At 45.7% G+C, this 16,057-nt stretch overlaps 1 protein-coding gene across 1 annotated transcript in view; it reads left to right on the plus strand.

The window, feature by feature from the left end:
* The first annotated feature begins 456 nt into the window (after positions 1-456).
* AMOTL1 (angiomotin like 1) overlaps positions 457-16,057 on the plus strand; it is a 126,077-nt gene continuing 110,476 nt past the window's right edge. The window contains exon 1 of the mRNA XM_021665635.2: positions 457-475. The gene's annotated coding sequence lies outside the window, so the exon portion shown is untranslated. The remainder of the gene's footprint in view (positions 476-16,057) is intronic.

Genomic DNA, 16,057 nt, shown 5'->3' on the forward strand with positions numbered 1-16,057 from the left:
GATGCGCGGGCGCCTGGGTGGGCGCGGGGGCCCCGGGACCGCGGGAGAACTTGGCGGCTCCTCGGCGCTGGGGCGGCCGCGCCAGGCCCGGCACACAGAGCAGCGCGCCCCGCGGGCTGAGGGAGGACGGGTCGGCCGCGGCCCGGCGCCCGGCCCGGGTCGCCCCGGAGAAAGTCGGGGCGCGCGTGACGGCGCCCTGAGGCAGCAACGTGCCCGGGCCGAGTGGCCCCAAGTTTCCGCGGCGACTTCTCACTCTCAGGAGGTCGGAAGGCGCGAACCCCGCGGGACCCGCCTCACGGGTTCCGGGCGCCGCGAGAGAGAATCCCGCGCTTTTCCCGGCGGCCCGCGCGGGAGCTGCTGCCCGGCGCGTTCGCCCCGGTTGGTAGCGATGCGAGTTTGGTTTTCCGCTTTTCTTCTCCCCCAGACGGTGAATTTGTGGAAGCCTCGCCCGCATCCTGCAGCGCAGACGACTTAGGTAAGTCTGCCCCTTTTGTCTTTTATGTTTCGTCGCAATTCTGCCGGAGAACCGCGGGTGTGGGGGGCGCCGAGATGAACTCGGCCGGGCGTGGGGCCGGGGGTCGCAGCGCGGAGGGACGTGGCCAGGGGACACCTGCTGCCTTCGCGGCGGAAACCGGCATTGCCTTGGCGCTGCGATTTCGGGGTGGCGGGGCAAGTGTCCCATGTGCCTAGTGTGTGTGTGTGTCTGTGTGTGTGTGCGTCTGTGTGTGTGTGAGTGTGTGTGTGCGTCTGTGTGTGTGTGCGCGTCTGTGTGAGTGTGTGTGTGCGTCTGTGTGTGTGTGCGTGTGTGTGTGTGAGTGTGTGTGTGCGCGCGCGCGTCTGTGTGCGCGTGTGTGCGTGTGCGTGTGTGTGTGAGTGTGCGCGCGAGTGTGTGTGCGTCTGTGTGTGTGTGCGTGCGTCTGTGTGTGTGAGTGTGCGCGCGTGTGTGCGTGTGAGTGTGTGTGCACGTGTGTGTGTGTGTGTGTGCGCGCGCGCGCGCGCTTCTGGGTCAGTGGTGCTGCTGTGAGGAGGCTGGCACAGCAAACTTCCAGACCTGGGGCTTCCGTGACCTGCGCTCATCCCGCCGGAAGGACACAGGTGGCTGGTTCTGTCTTACCAAGTACCTGGCAGGAGAAGGACGTTGCTTGGGTCGTCCTTACCCTGAATTTACTGAAGTCAGGGGCTGAAAACGGCGGTGTAATTATTAAACTATAAGACCCGGGAGCTGCTTCCCTCCCTGGTTCCCATTCCTCAGTTAGCCTGTAGGCGTCTCCAGATAGGACATTCCATCCTCATGCCTGTCGCGGTAAGTGGAGATTTGCGATGGGTGAAGCGGGACACTCTTGTCAGAGACAGGCTGAAGAGAGAGTGAAGAGAAAGAAATGCGAATGGTCAGGATCTCTCTAACTTCCTGCCACCCCATTCTCACTCGGTGGCTTAGTGGTTGTGTCCTTCTCTGTTTTTCTTCTGCTCTCAGGGTTAGTTTAGCTGCTACTGGTCTGCGCTATCAAGTCTGTCCTTACTGTTCTTTCATCACTAGCCTGAATATCTCGCCTTCCTACCAGGAAATGAAAGGATTTATTTGATGATGTATGTTGACAGTAAAGGAGAAGGGGAACTGTCCACAAAGAGCGGTTTAAATACGTTTATCCTCAGTAACGCGCTCAGCTGTGGGCACCCTGTTCCTGGTCAGCCTCTTGTGCTGGGAAGAATTCCACCTTGACAACGACTTTCATTCATTTCTAGGAGCCAAGCACCCGAAATAGTTCTGGATCAAGGCTGGCATTCTGTGGCAGGGAAGAGTACCAGCTTTTATTCAGAGCATGTGTTTCTGGCAAGTTGTGAGGCAATCGCATCTCTATCAATGGAACCGTAGACTAAATGCATGAGCAAAACTAGCTTATGAGACACACTGTGGTGAGTCATTTTATGAAATGAAAGTGACATCTAAACCATAGCTTTGCGTGATGTCATTTATTAAGAGGGCAGGTACTTGATGCTCTGCTCCACGCATGTATAATTGTATGTTAATGACACTAGCACTGATGCCCCACAGTGTGACAGAAGCTGTTTAGTCCTAGGTCATCCATAAACATAAGCAATGGCAGGATAAGCATTGCTTGCTCTGAGAAACCAGCCCGTATAACTACTAAATTGTTTGCATGCACAGAATGATTTGTGTAGCAGGAAGGCCCAGGTATTTGACCCTTTTTCATCTCCGTATCTCCCTCTGGGACTTTCAGACTGGACTGCCCCCGTGAGGCACTGACAGATATGGGTATCCTTTCAAATTAGCAATATAGAATAAAAAACAATGTTTTTTCTCTTCAGCTCCCCTATGGTAAAAGCCCAGTTTCTCATGAGGAGTTTAGAGTGTGTGTCTTAGTCCATTTGGGTTTCTATATCAAAACCAGACTGGGTCATTTGTAAAAAACAGAAATGTATTTCTCACAAATTCTGGAGGCTGGGAATTCCAAGATCAAGAGACTGGCAGACTCAGTGTCTGGTGAGGGCCTGCTTCCTGGTTCACAGATGGCTGTCTTCTCACTGTGTCCTCAACATGGCAGAAGAGGACCAGGGAGCTCTTGCCGTCCCTTTTCTAAGGACACTAATCCCTCTGGTGAGAGCTCCGTCCTTGTGACCTAATCACTTCCCAAAGGCCTCACCTCCAAATACCGTCACACTGAGGATTAGGTTTCAACATGTAAATTTTGAGGGGATATAAATATTCAGTCTATAGCAGTGTGATGGGAACCATGGGGTTCCCTTCTGGGTTCTGGGCTTGCAGGGTAATAGAGAAAATAAGACAGAAGTCTGAGAGTTTGAGATCAAAGTCCTAGCTTTCACTCTGCTCCAGCTTCTTTAGCAGACATGTTAACTAGCCTTAGTTTCTTCATCTGCAAAAAGCACGGGTTGTGCCCGGTAATCCCTGAGGTGTCTCCCAGTTCTACTTCTCACCTCTTAAAGTGCTGTGAGGGGCTGTAAGGCAAAGGAGGCCTATAGCCGTTGGGAATTCATTGTTTATATTCATATGCCATGCTGTTTGGGTACATGGTGTCCCCAAGGACAGAGCAGCTCTCTGGATCAGACTGCTTTGTTTTCATGCTATTCAGGTCAAAGACAGAGCTGTCATTTCTCTCTTGGAAAGAGTCTTGATGGTTTTTGGTACTTTTCTTAGACACACAGCAGGAAAAATGCCTCTTACAGCAGTTGATGGGATTGTCAAGCAGCCATTCTTTCTGGAGCGTAGATGAGCACAGGTTCACTCCTGGCCAGAATATGAGAAGAGGCAGAGGAAAGTTAAAAGAAAATTGCTTTTCTACTGATAATACTACTTCTTCCTCTTCTTCTTGTTCTTCTTCTTCCTCCTCTTCTTCTTTCTTCTTCCTTCTTCTTCTTTTTTTGAGACAGAGTCTCACTCTGTTGCCCGGGCTAGAGTGTAGTGGCATGATCTTGGCTCACTGCAACCTCCGTCTCCCGGGTTCAAGCTATTCTCCTGCCTCAGCCTCCCGAGTAACTGGGACTACAGGTGTCTGCCACCACGCCCAGCTAAGTTTTGGAAATTTAGTAGAGGTGGGGTTTCGCGTGTTAGCCTGGCTAGTGTCGAACTCCTGACCTCAGGTGATTTGCCCCTGTCGGCCTCCCAATGTGCTGGGATTACAGGTGTGAGCCACTGTGCCTGGCCTATACTCACAATACTTCTGACACCCAATGTGCGGGTTTTCCACACCAAGTAATTCTTTACTGCTTTGCAGCCGCCAAGCAGATGGCTTCTATTTATTGTTCTATTTACTGTTCTGTTGCTTCTATTTTACTGTTTTATTATCATTATTCATTTAAAACATACTTACTTCCCAAGCCTCAAGGATGAAATAGCTTTTATTAGTTTTCCCACCTACTAATCAAATCGTTTTTATTTCTGGAAACTTCTCTACAACTTAGTCTCCACAAAGAGATAGTCAAGAATGGTGATTAGGTCAGTGGAATTATTTAATAATTTGTCCGTGAAGCCGCACGTGGACTGGTTTCCTGTCTGAGGTTTTGGTGATAGTTCCGCTGCTTTTTTGTCTCGCGATTGGTGGTCCATTCCACCTTCAAATTTTTAGTCTGCAAGTTAATAACTATTGGCTCCTTGGGGGATTGATTCTCAGTGTTGCAGCAAGATCATATAATAAAATTAAGTCACCAAAAAGGGGATTTTTGAAAAAGCAGTAGAGAAAGGGGTGTATCTCTGGATGAATGCTGTATTGAAGGTGGCCATGATAGAGAGTCAAGAAATACGCTCTGTTTCCTGAGGTGGTGGTACCGTTTTCTGAGGAGGCAAAGCCCACACTTTCCCATAGTTTCCATAGCCTTTCTGTAGTTCCATCCATAGCTAGAAGTTACAGCCATCTGCGAGGGTTAGAAAGAACGTGTGCAGAGTTGGGATGAACCCAGATGTTACCACATCTGCCCTGTGAATAACCTTGACTGAGTCCCCTCTACCTGGAGGATAGATAGTCGGTTTGACGTACGCGGAACGCCATGATCTGCATCACTCACACCCACTCTGCCGTTCTAGTTGTATGGAACTATATGGGGCAATCCTCTCCATTCAGGCTGGGTTCCTCACCTGCATGTTCCTCCTCCCCGTTCTCCCTTATTCCTCTGGCTTGCTCCACCCAGCCTTCAACATGAATCCCATGTGTCATGTCCTCCTGCTGGTTTTCAATTTTGGCTGCACATTGGAATCAGGAGGAGCTTTTAGAAGTCCAGAGACCAGTTCCCAATCCTGAACAATTACGTCCGAATCTCTGGGATGTGGACCCAAGCGTCAATGTTAATGCGTTTTTTGTTTGTTTTTAATCACATCTCAAGTGATTTCAATGTGCAGCTAAGGTTGTGGACAACTGTGCTATATTGTGGCCGCCTTATTCTTCTTTGTAAATCTAGCAGCCAGCACAGTGCCCAGCACAAGTTATTCTTCAGTTAGTATTTGTTAAATGACGGAGTGAGGGCACCACCCCGAGACACTTTATCTTTTCACACTTGTATATCTCTAAGACTGGCCTGTTTGCTTGTTATAACAGGTGCCTTGAGGACTGGATCCTTTCACCTGTGACCTGTATCTCCTCTGTTTATTCCTGGGGCTTATCCAGCTTATTTTTTATCTTTCTTAAAAATTGAAGTTTTAAAACTGCAATTTTTAAACTTTAGTTTTTTTAGCATAAAAGTATTACATGCTTATTTTAGAAAATCTGGACATTGGAAAGAAGAGTGGGGAGCTCAAGCTGACCACACACAAGCAAACTGGCTCCTTGTTTTCTCAGCCTTTCGTAATTTGTTGCCCTTTGGGGTTGCTCGACCCTCTGGTGTGCCTCAAGGAGCTCAGTTGCTGCTGTCTCTGCTCAGATCTGGTGAACTGGCCCATGAGTGCCAGGAGAGGAGTGTGTCATGGAAACAGCATTCTAGGGAGCCACCAGGGCTAAATCCCCTGGGGGCCAGTATGCAAGGAGAAAGCGTTTTCTTGCGCTGTTCTGGCCTTCCTCGTTCAGGCAGGATGTATGCTGGGTCTTATAAGGATAAATGATGACATTTGTATAGCTTCCTTAAAATAATAACTTAAATACTTCCCAGTCTCTTCCCACCCGTTTGTCCTCCAAAAATATGGGATGAGATTGAAGCTTTGGATCACAGTGTTTATTTATGCCTTAGTCAGAATAGGTTAAACCCCATTGTGAGTAACTTAACACAAGGAAAGCTGCTTTTCTTGCTTGTGCAATGGTCCAGTGTGGAGTTGTCAGAGGGCTGTGCTTTATGTGTCATTGAGGACCTTGGCTTCTTCCATTTTCTGGCTTCAGCATCTTCTAGGGGCCCAGATTCTTTCACTGATGCTTTGCATTCATTTGTCAGGTAAGTGAATCAGGTGAGCAAGAAGGAAAGTATGTTCACCCTTGATTGCCTCAGCCTGGAGGCAAAATACTCACTCCCCTCAGTTTTCAAAGCCAAAAACGAGTCCCACAGCCTCACCCAGATGGAATGGGGTGGGGTGGAAAATGTAGTCTAGTTATCTGCCAGGAAAAAGAGGAGAACACACACATTGGTGATCACTAGCAGACTCTACCAGTCATATTTCTCTTATTGCTCAAACCACCATGACTGACCATATAGGTCCTTGGTCTTGGTCATTATTTAGGATGCAGACTGGGCCGCTATAAAAACAGCCAAAATGACAGTTAAACAATATGTCAGTTTATTTATTTTTTTTTTCACTTAGAGCATGAGCAGTCCAGGGCTGATCTGGTGGCTTCAGGGTGCATTATATCCTCAAATGTAATTTCCATGCAGTGGTTCAAGTTGACTGTTTCAGCTTCTACTAGCACATCCACATTCTAGTCCATAGAAGAGGGAGAAGGAAAGTGGTGGGTACCACCTGAAAGCTTCACACATCTAATGGTGTTCACTTATATTTCACTGGCCTAAACTTTAATCATATGGCTACATGCAGCTCCAAGAAAGCTGGGAACATTGTGTGGGGCTAGGATGGGGTCTATTATCAGAGAATAGCTGGGTAGGGTACAGGAAGAAAGAGATGCTGGATGCCTAGCAATCTTCTTAACAAGTTATAGGAAGCACATGTTAGTGGTTAAGAGCATGAGATCAAGCCATACTGAGTGGTGAATTTTAGCTCCACCTCTTACTTGCTGTATGACCATAGACAAGTTACTTAATCTGCATCTTCTTTTCCTTTTCCTAAACTTAAAAATCACGTACTATTTTCTGATGCTTTTCCAGGCCCACTTACCATCCTTTATCACTCTTCTCTGTGCCCCAAAACACTTACCTTTTGGAATGCATCACCTGGCTTCCTGTTGGATGTGGTCAATAAGAGGCACTGGCAGGAGGGTGGTAAGAAAGAGAACTCATGGTACCTGCTTCCTTCCCATCAGGCTGTGGGACAATACGGCTGTGTGATTCTACTGAAGGGCACAGATCCTATAGAGTGGCCCTCTCTTATAGCATCCTGTATTGCTGGATTCTCATAACTCCCTCTTCCATCCTATGGGTGGTATTAGAGTTCTCCGGAGAGACAGAACAACAGGATATATATAGATATAGTTCAATGAGAGAGAATTTATTAGGGGAATCTGCTCTTGTGATTATGGAGGGTGAGAAGTCCCGTGGCAGGCGGTCTGCAAGCTGGGGAACCATGGAACCATTAGTGAGGCTCAGTCCAAGTCTAAAATCGTCAGAACCATGGAAGCTGATGATGTAACACTCAGTCCAAGGCCAAAAGCCTGAGAGCCTGGGTAACCGCTGGTGCGAGTACTGGAGTTTAAAGGCCAAACAACCTGGAGTTCTGACGTCTAAGGGCCGGAGAAGAAAGGTGTCCCAACAGTTGAGGAGACAGCAAGAATTTGCCTTTTCTTGGCCCTTTTTGTTCCATCCTGGCCCTCAGCCAGTTGGATGGTGCCTGCCCACACCGAAGGCAGGTCTTCCCCGCTCAGTCCACCTACTCAAATGGCAGCCTCTTCTGGAAACACCCTCACAGACACACCCAGAAATAATGCATCACCATCTGTCTCGGTATCCCTTAATTCAGTCAAGTCGACATCTAAAACTAACCATCACAGGGACAGTAGCAGCTCCTCATGGTGACTAGCCCTGGGGTGCCTCAACATCATCTACTGTTTTCCTTAAACGCTTTTGTAAGTATAGTTGCTTCGTTAGGCTGTCTTCAGTCCCTCCTTTTGCATATACCATCTATTTCCTGACAGGACCCTGACTGATACAGTGTTACAGTGGGGATAATAATAGTGCTGGCCTCAGCCCACGGTGGTCAGGATTCAATGCATTATGTGAGAAACGCCCAGCTGTAGTAACTACCACTAAATGTCTTTCTGTCCTTAGACAAGGGCTCTGAGACCTTCAAGTATAGTGAAAGCTTTCTGAAAGATTTGGCATATGAGTTAAATAATACTGTCATTTACCTCCTCTTCTCTGCCCTCTTTCAGAAGGATGGGTCAAGATTCAAGACTTTTGAACAAATCTGTTCTAAGACAAATGCATATTACATCCAAAGTTACCTCCCTCCCATTTGTATGGGGATGCGTAAGGAGAAAGGAACCAAGCTTAATTCACCTACAGTGTCAGGCACTTTATACTTGTAACCGTTGTACCCAGCCTACTGGCTTGGGTCGTGTTACCCACAGTGGTACCCCCAGATATAACAATTTCCAAGCATTTGCCTGCCCATCTTACTAAGAAATGAAGTCTTTTTTTAAGGCTACCTTTCAGTTGTAAGTCCAGGAATCCTTAGGTGGTGCTTATTTGCATACAGAGTCAGTTCTGGCTGCTCTAGCTCTTGTCAGGGGACCTGGGATTCAGAAACACCACACTGAGGCCAGTGAACACCATGATAACTGCTCCACGCCCTCTCTTCTCCATTTGACACTGGCCATTGCTGCTGCTGCCCCTGCTCGCAGCAGAACTTGGAGGTTAAGCTTTGCTTACGTGAGAGCCTGACTGATTTCCCAGGGTCCTACTCTCTCCTGGCTGCTTGGATGAGGATATACTCTCCTGTGCACTCTCCAAGTGGGCCTAGGTCCTTCTGACTGTGACACAAGCCCACACCTATCCTAGGTTTTGGGATTGGGTGGGCTACGCAAAGCCCTGAGCCGCCCTCCAACTGACAGGGGCATCTGCACCCCCTGCCTCACCCCAGGCTGTACCCTAGATCTCTCCACCCCTTAGAAGCCTATCTATCCTGCCAGTCTCCTCCCCACCAAGCTCTGAACACAGCTTCTGAGAGCTAACTTTTTCTCAGGATGATTGACAGTGGAAAATTCAATTCCCTTTACAGGAAACCTCACCCTATCACAGGGGTGTGGTCTGGCCTCCTGTTCCAACAAAACAACACAGAATAGTTCAGCATTGTTACACTTCCCTAAATCTGAGTAATTCAGTCTTTTCCACGATTGATCTTGTTGGGCACATCAGTTTATTTCATCCTCAGAACAACTCAGTGAAGCAGATGGAATGTTTTTCATTTTCTGAAGGAGGAAACAGAGGCTTAGAGAGGTTAAAGCATCTGCCTAGTGTCATTTGGCTAGAGGTAAAGATTAGATTCAATGTTTAATCTCTGGCTCCAGAGCCAGTTTCATTTTTCTAGGAAGGAGAGTGCACAAGTTGGTCTCCTCCTAGGGAGGTTGTATTGGGAACCGAGTAAAATACGCTGAAGTATCCGGCACAGGGACAGGCAGCACAATGCATGGATATTCAGTATGTGTTTGTTGAACAAAAAAATGAATAGTAGGCACTCAAAGCTATATACATGCATTTTACTTTGTTTACACCACCAGATAATGATCAATATTATCTGGATCTGAAACAGCAACCATAAAAACTCCTCTTGGCTTCCTTCATTTATTTCCTGCCTTTTCTGCTATGTATTGCAGCACAGAGTCCCAGGGACACGAAACCTCCCCTGGTTTCCCAATAGCGCTGATGCTATTTCTAAAGGAAACAAAACCTTTGCAGCAGTACAATGTGGGGCAAGGCAGTTGAAGCCTAAGGAGAATACAAAAGTTCAGGGCAGGTGGACTCAAACTTGGATGTAAAATTGATCACCACTCCTCTAATGCTGGTTTGCAAAGTGATTTTACACACTGCTCAGAAAGTGAGTTTTATTTCAGCGTATTCTAGTTGGGAGAGGGGATGGAGTAGGAAGAGGGAAAATGACAATAAATTCCAAAAGATAAATGATTATCTGATCTGCTTTGGCTAAAAAAAAGAAAAAAGAGCAAGGAAAGAAATCTGGAATAATGGGATAAAACATATACATGCTCACATGCATGCATATAGCACGTGCACACGCACACACGCACACACACACACGCGTGCACACACAGGAAAATGGGAAGGGTATTTTCCCTGCCAAAGACATGGTTCTACCAGAAATAAATGGAACTGTGGCCATTCATCCCTGAAAATTAAACACAAGGGTGACTCCCCAGAAATGATATTTCATCAGTTGTTAAGCACTAAGGGAGTCTAAAGAGTGTGTAATTTACTAGCGTGATTTGTTCAAGGATACTACGATTATGGTTTCTGGGGCACGTTCTTGCTGGATTATCATTCTGGAATTTATCCTGTTTGTTTTTTATTACTCTCACACTTCTCAAATCAGTTTTTCCCAGTGTGGACACATTATATTAATTTGATATTCATGGTTTGCTCTCTCTCTCCTGCTCACCTCCTCTCCTTTCTGGTTTCTCTCCTTTTCTTACTCTCTTCTTTCCCTCCCCCATCTCTGCCTCTGTTTCCCTAAGTCATTCGCACCCTCCTTGGCCCTCTCCTGCCTCCTCTTGCTCCGTCCTCCTTTTTCCATCTTAGACTGGAAAGTGGACAGAAAAGGCAGTGCTTGCCTTCCTAGGGCTCTCTGCCAGAAAATGGAACAGGTCAGATTACAAAAGGGGATGAAAAAAGAATGTTCCTTGGCAAAATGGGGGAAGCAGATGTTCAGGGATGGTTTGCTGTCTCTCGCTGTCTGCTGCCTGCTGAAATACACTTCCTACAGGACCGCTGCATGTGAACATTTATCCCCATGGCACATATGTGTGGTTGTTTTAATGTCAAATATGTATAAACATTTACTTCTGCTTAATTCTCTTCCCCCTGTGACCTTTGTACCCCCAAATCCAGAGTAGACAAAATTACTGAACACCTGGTGGTAAGATTTATTAACATTTTCTCAGGGATTTTTTAAAAGATACTAACAGTGGACACTGGGACTGCTTTAAGGTTACTAACAGTAAATATTTTTTGAAAACTAGGTTCTTAAGAAAACACAGAAGGGACCTGTAGGTGCAAAATATGGTCTGGAATGAACCCTGTGGAAAGTACAAGGTTTGGGGCCGATGGGGTGGGGTGTGATGGTTACTGCTGAGAGTATAAACCTGCCAGGCCTCTCTGTCTCCCACGTGCCTCCCACAGTCAGTTGACTACTGACCGTGAAGAAATGCCCATTATTGTTACTCTTGTGGTTGGTAAGCCAGAGACTTAGACTTCCTGCTCCTTTTATAAAACTATTTACCAGTTATTTCTAAAAGTCATTTTCTCTCAAATTCAAATGGGGGATCCAGACTGAATCTTTGCTGTGGACAGGCAGTTTTATGTCCCTGTCTGGCTGTGTTAACTTCAGGTGAATACTTACTCCCTCCCCTCCACTTGTCCTCCTCCCATCTCGTAGGAAGGTGATCAGCATCAAAAGAATTAGCACATTTAAAGCATTTAGAACAGTGCCTGAAAATGACTAGCTTTCTCATTCAACTGCTTTCCTGGTTTTTTTTTTTTTTTCCTGTCTTCCCTTCCTTGCTTTGTCACTGTCAAGTACGGCTTCTTTCTCTGAAGTCCATTTTGTTTTTCCTCTTTTAATTCATTTGCTGACATTGAAAAAAGATGGAAAAAGGACATCAATTACAAGTGTTCTTATTAAATGCAATATAATGAAAAGAGCTAATATTTGAGTGCTTTTCGTGTGCTGGATTATAACATTATGTCAATCATCTCAAAACAATCCTGTGAGATAGGTACTATTATATTCCTCATCTTACAGATGGAGAACTGAAGCTTGACCAGTTAAATAACTTGCCAAATCACACCTGGTAAGTGGCAGGGCTAGTGTTTAAACCCAGCTCTATTCTTCTCTATTGCTAGGATTCCTAATCATCATCTTCAGTTCCAGAGCAAGTCACTAGAACCCAAACTCCTGATTCTTAGTAACAGATTCTTAGCAGAACCCTGATTTGCAGCTAGGTCTGTTTGACCTCAAAACCATAGCTTGACCCACTCACAGTACTGCCTACAACTTGCCACACACTGCAGGCTAGGCTCAAGGATGTGAGGGTGAGTGAGACATAGTCCTTCCCTCAAAGAACTGGTAACCAAACTGGGGAGAAAAATCCACTGACAGGAACATTTCAATGTGGAGTTCTAGCTCCTTCAGGCCAGTGGGCACTTACTGGCTGCGTGACCTTGGGCAAGTTATCTAACCCCTGTGGACTTCAGTTTCCTCATCTGTGATATGGGAAAGCAAATATCTACTTCATAGGGTTATTGAAGGAAGTTGAATGAGATCACATATGTAGAGTGCCTAGCACCTATTTGGCATTCTATGAGCAATTGCAATTATTGTTATTAAATGGTGACTGCAAGAGGGACATGGGACCCCAGAGAAGAGGAACCTGCCTCAATCATAGAGATCAAGGGCAGGCCAGGCAGGCTTTCCAGATGAGATCCATCCATCACAGTGTGACCTGAACGGTATCATGTACGCCTTAGAACAGCTGGCAGCAGCCGTTGTGAGCTCTTCCTCTAGGGTCCCTGCAACCAAATGCTGAATAAAAAAGTCGGAAGAATGAAGCTGAATCTTCTCTCCCATACAAACCGAGATTTAGCATGGGAACTCTACAAAGTGGGACTGTAACCTTGTTATCTCCTCCCTCAAATGTTGTCCACACCCTCATGCCTCACAGAGTCTGTTTTTCTTACTCTAAACAAGTCCTTCAGTTTGGCTCAGTGGTCTTCAGCAGGACAGAGCTGTTACACCAGGCTCACTTGCATTTCACTCCCTTTTCCACCCTTATCAGTATCGCTTTTAAGTACCATCAGCTTCTTGTAGCTGACATTCCACACTGTTTACCAAATGAGAGACTTAAGGGCTCCTCTAAAGTAATTGTAGGGATATAACCTAGTCTAGGTAGGTTGGTATTTGCCAGACTTAGGAAATAAAACACAGGAGACCCAGTTAAATTTGAATTTCAGATAAACAGTGAATAATTTTTTTTAGTATAAATATGTCCACTACAATATTTTGAACACATAATGCTAAAATATTTTGATGTTTATCTTCAGATAAGCAGATAATTTCAATTCAGATCCAACTGGTGTTTCATTTGGCAGCCCTCGGTGCAGGAGCGACATCTGGGGACGCGCTGCTCTTTGCATTGGATTTTTGACTTGCTCTATTAGGAGGTGTGATAAAGGGTGACTCAGTTCCGTATCATCAGGTATTCAGTCGCCACTTGACTCCGTTTAGATGCTTGCATTAATGAGACTTGATTGGTGCTAGGCACATTATTTTATCACCTCAGTTAGAAATTAACCCTTCCTACAGTAGAAATCCTAAACAACTTCAGGGAATTGACGCAGGCTCCACTGTGTACAATACATGAACACAGAAAACTGCCTATCATCACTCAGCCTCTGCTAGAACATCTTCTGAGGGGGCATTGTGTGAATGGGGGAGGGGCCCCTGCTTCCTGAGAAGACCTGGTCTATTGTTACACAGTGATCATTATTATTATCATTATTATGAAGGTTTCTTTATAGAGAGCTGAAACCTGACTTACTGTTTCTTACACTCAGTTTTCCATGTTTTGCCTTCTAGAGCTTTCAAACGTTTATTTTACTGGAATGGGAGGAGTTCCTGTATCCGTCTCACAGGCCTGCAACAGGGGCATGACTGCTCACACCCCTAGGGGAGCATGCAGATGGGCAGGTTGTGGGGGGGCGTGTTTTGGGCTCCAACCCCACGCAGCATCTACGATTGAGTGTACAGCTCCTGAAGCCCCAATGGGCGTGTGTTACAGTGTGATCTTACAGTTTCGCTGTCTGCAGGGGGCTGTGTGAATCAGTTCAGTTAGATCCTTTGCCTTTTCACAAGGACAGAGGGCTTTCTGTATGCTGGGTTCTTGCCCTAGGGTACCAGAAAAATCAGATCACACGTGGGCTTGGAGGATGGGTGCAAGGTTTTATTGAGTGATGGAGGTAGCTCTGAACGAGGTGGATGTGGAGCCAGAAGGGGGGATGAAGTGGGAAGGTTGCCTTCCCCTGGGGTCAGGCTGCCCAGCAGCCAGACTTTCCTCTGACCGCCTTCAACCAAATTCCACTGTTAGTGGCCCACAGGGTCTGCTGGTGTGCTCTTCTGCTCATCTTGATGTCCAGCTGCTTGTGTCTGTGCCCACTAGGGTCTTGGGTTTTTATGGGCACAGGATGGGGAAGGGTGACAGGCCCAAAGCAACTTTTTGGGTGCAAAAACACAAATGCCTGTTCTCATTTAGGTTTGTGGGGACAGGCCAGAGCCTCACCAGGGACCCCGCCTTTTTCTACCCAGCACTTCCCTGCCCCCTCCCATAGCATTACTATGACCCAACATAAGGATATATTTTACATTTAGACCCACAAACACAAATACAAATACAAATATAAGTGAGAAGAATTTCATGGAATAGCAATTACTCTTACTAGGCTGCATCTGATGTTTCCTATTATATTCCATTTCATTTATTTAAAATCCTGGTCAGGACGCTGTTAAATTGATTTCGTGACCCACAATTGGGTGGCCAACTATTGTTTGAAAAATATTGCTACAGAGTGTTACAGAGCACATATGGAATAAGTCTATTCCTTATTTCTTTCTAAATGATTTTGAAATATTTGAAGGCTGTTATGTCTTAATCTTCTCTTTTCTATACTAGGTATGGCCGAGTTTCCCCATCCATTCCCATCCTGCTCAACACCCTCTGAGTGCTTTCTGGTTGAGAAACATTTCACTTAAAACTTGGCACTGAGACATGAGCACATAACCTCACATATCGCTTGGCCAGTGCTTGGCATTGTGGGGTCATTAGACCCCTTGATCTCAACTCCCTGCTTGAATTTGTATCAGTTAATTAATACTCATTTGAGTATAGTTATAATTATTTATTAATTTACCTAAAATACCTAACCTAGCCCATTTTTTTTCTGTTTTGTCTATTATGGTATCTTGAAATATTTTTTCTATTTGTGGGGGTGGAGTGATGGGGAACTCAAATCAAGATGGCAATTATTCATGTTTCCTGAATCTGCCCAAAACTCAGGAAATATAAACAAAAAGAAACTATGCGTCTAGCACAGTCTAGCACAGCAATAATTAAAGCTCCACCAAAATGACCATATTTGGTAAGAAAATGGCTAACAGGTTAATAATAGTTAATATTTATAGAACACCTGTTGCAATTTAAGCACTGGACTAAGAGCTTTACATGTAATTGACTCATGAATTTACATGTAATTGACTCATGAACATCCTTTGAGGTAGATACTATTGTAACCACTGCTTATGAAATGAGGAAAAACAACTTTAGAGAAGTTAAGTAGTTCAACTAAAAACATAGGACTAATAAGTGGAAGAGGAGGGGTGATTCCAGGCCCATCTGACTGCTATGCCTGTGTTTTAAAATACGTAACTGCCTCCCACAGAGAGGAAGCTGCCTCTGGTGGTTTAAAAAGAAAGTACCTGTAAACTGCCTAGCCTAATGCTTACGTGGAGGCTTAATAGATGGATCCTACCGTCTCCCATAAGGAAAGGGAAGAGCTTAGTAGCAAATTCAGGCCACTAAGAGTCCCCAGGAGTCTATGAAAACTGTCTAGATTCATCACTAACCACACTGGGGCAGACCTCAGTGCTTTCCAGTAGGGAAGTAAGGTCTGGAGTCAGGGAGCATCTTTCTTGTACCCATGAGACAGATGGGAGGCAACATAAAACGATGGTTAAGATCAAGAGCTGCTCATGCCTATAATCCCAGCACTTTGGTAGGCTGAGGCAGGTGGATCACCTGAGGTCAGGAGTTCAAGACCATCCTGATCAACATGGTAAAACCCTCTCTCTACCAAAAATACAAAAGTTAGCCGAGCATGGTGATGCATACCTGTAATCCCAGCTACTTGGGAGTCTGAGACAGGAGAATAACTTGAATTGGAGAGGCGGAGCTTGCAGTCAAGATTGTGCTATTGCACTCCAGCCTGGGCAATAGAGTGAAAAAATAAAAGACAAGAGCTCTGCAAAAACAGGCTTGAATCTTAGCTCTGTCGCTTATTAGCCGTGTGATCTCAGGTAATTCATAGGACCTTGCCTAGCCACCAGTGCACTTGGGTAACACCTGGGTAATAATATCTACCATACTGATGGAATGAGATAATGAATGGAATCATCTGGTTCAGAGGACACACTCCATATGTGCTAGTTCAAGATAGA

The sequence above is a fragment of the Aotus nancymaae genome, unplaced genomic scaffold (assembly GCF_030222135.1).
Source record: "Aotus nancymaae isolate 86718 unplaced genomic scaffold, 86718_ANA_hifiasm-v0.15.2.pri h1tg000059l, whole genome shotgun sequence".
Taxonomy (NCBI): Eukaryota; Metazoa; Chordata; class Mammalia; order Primates; family Aotidae; genus Aotus; species Aotus nancymaae.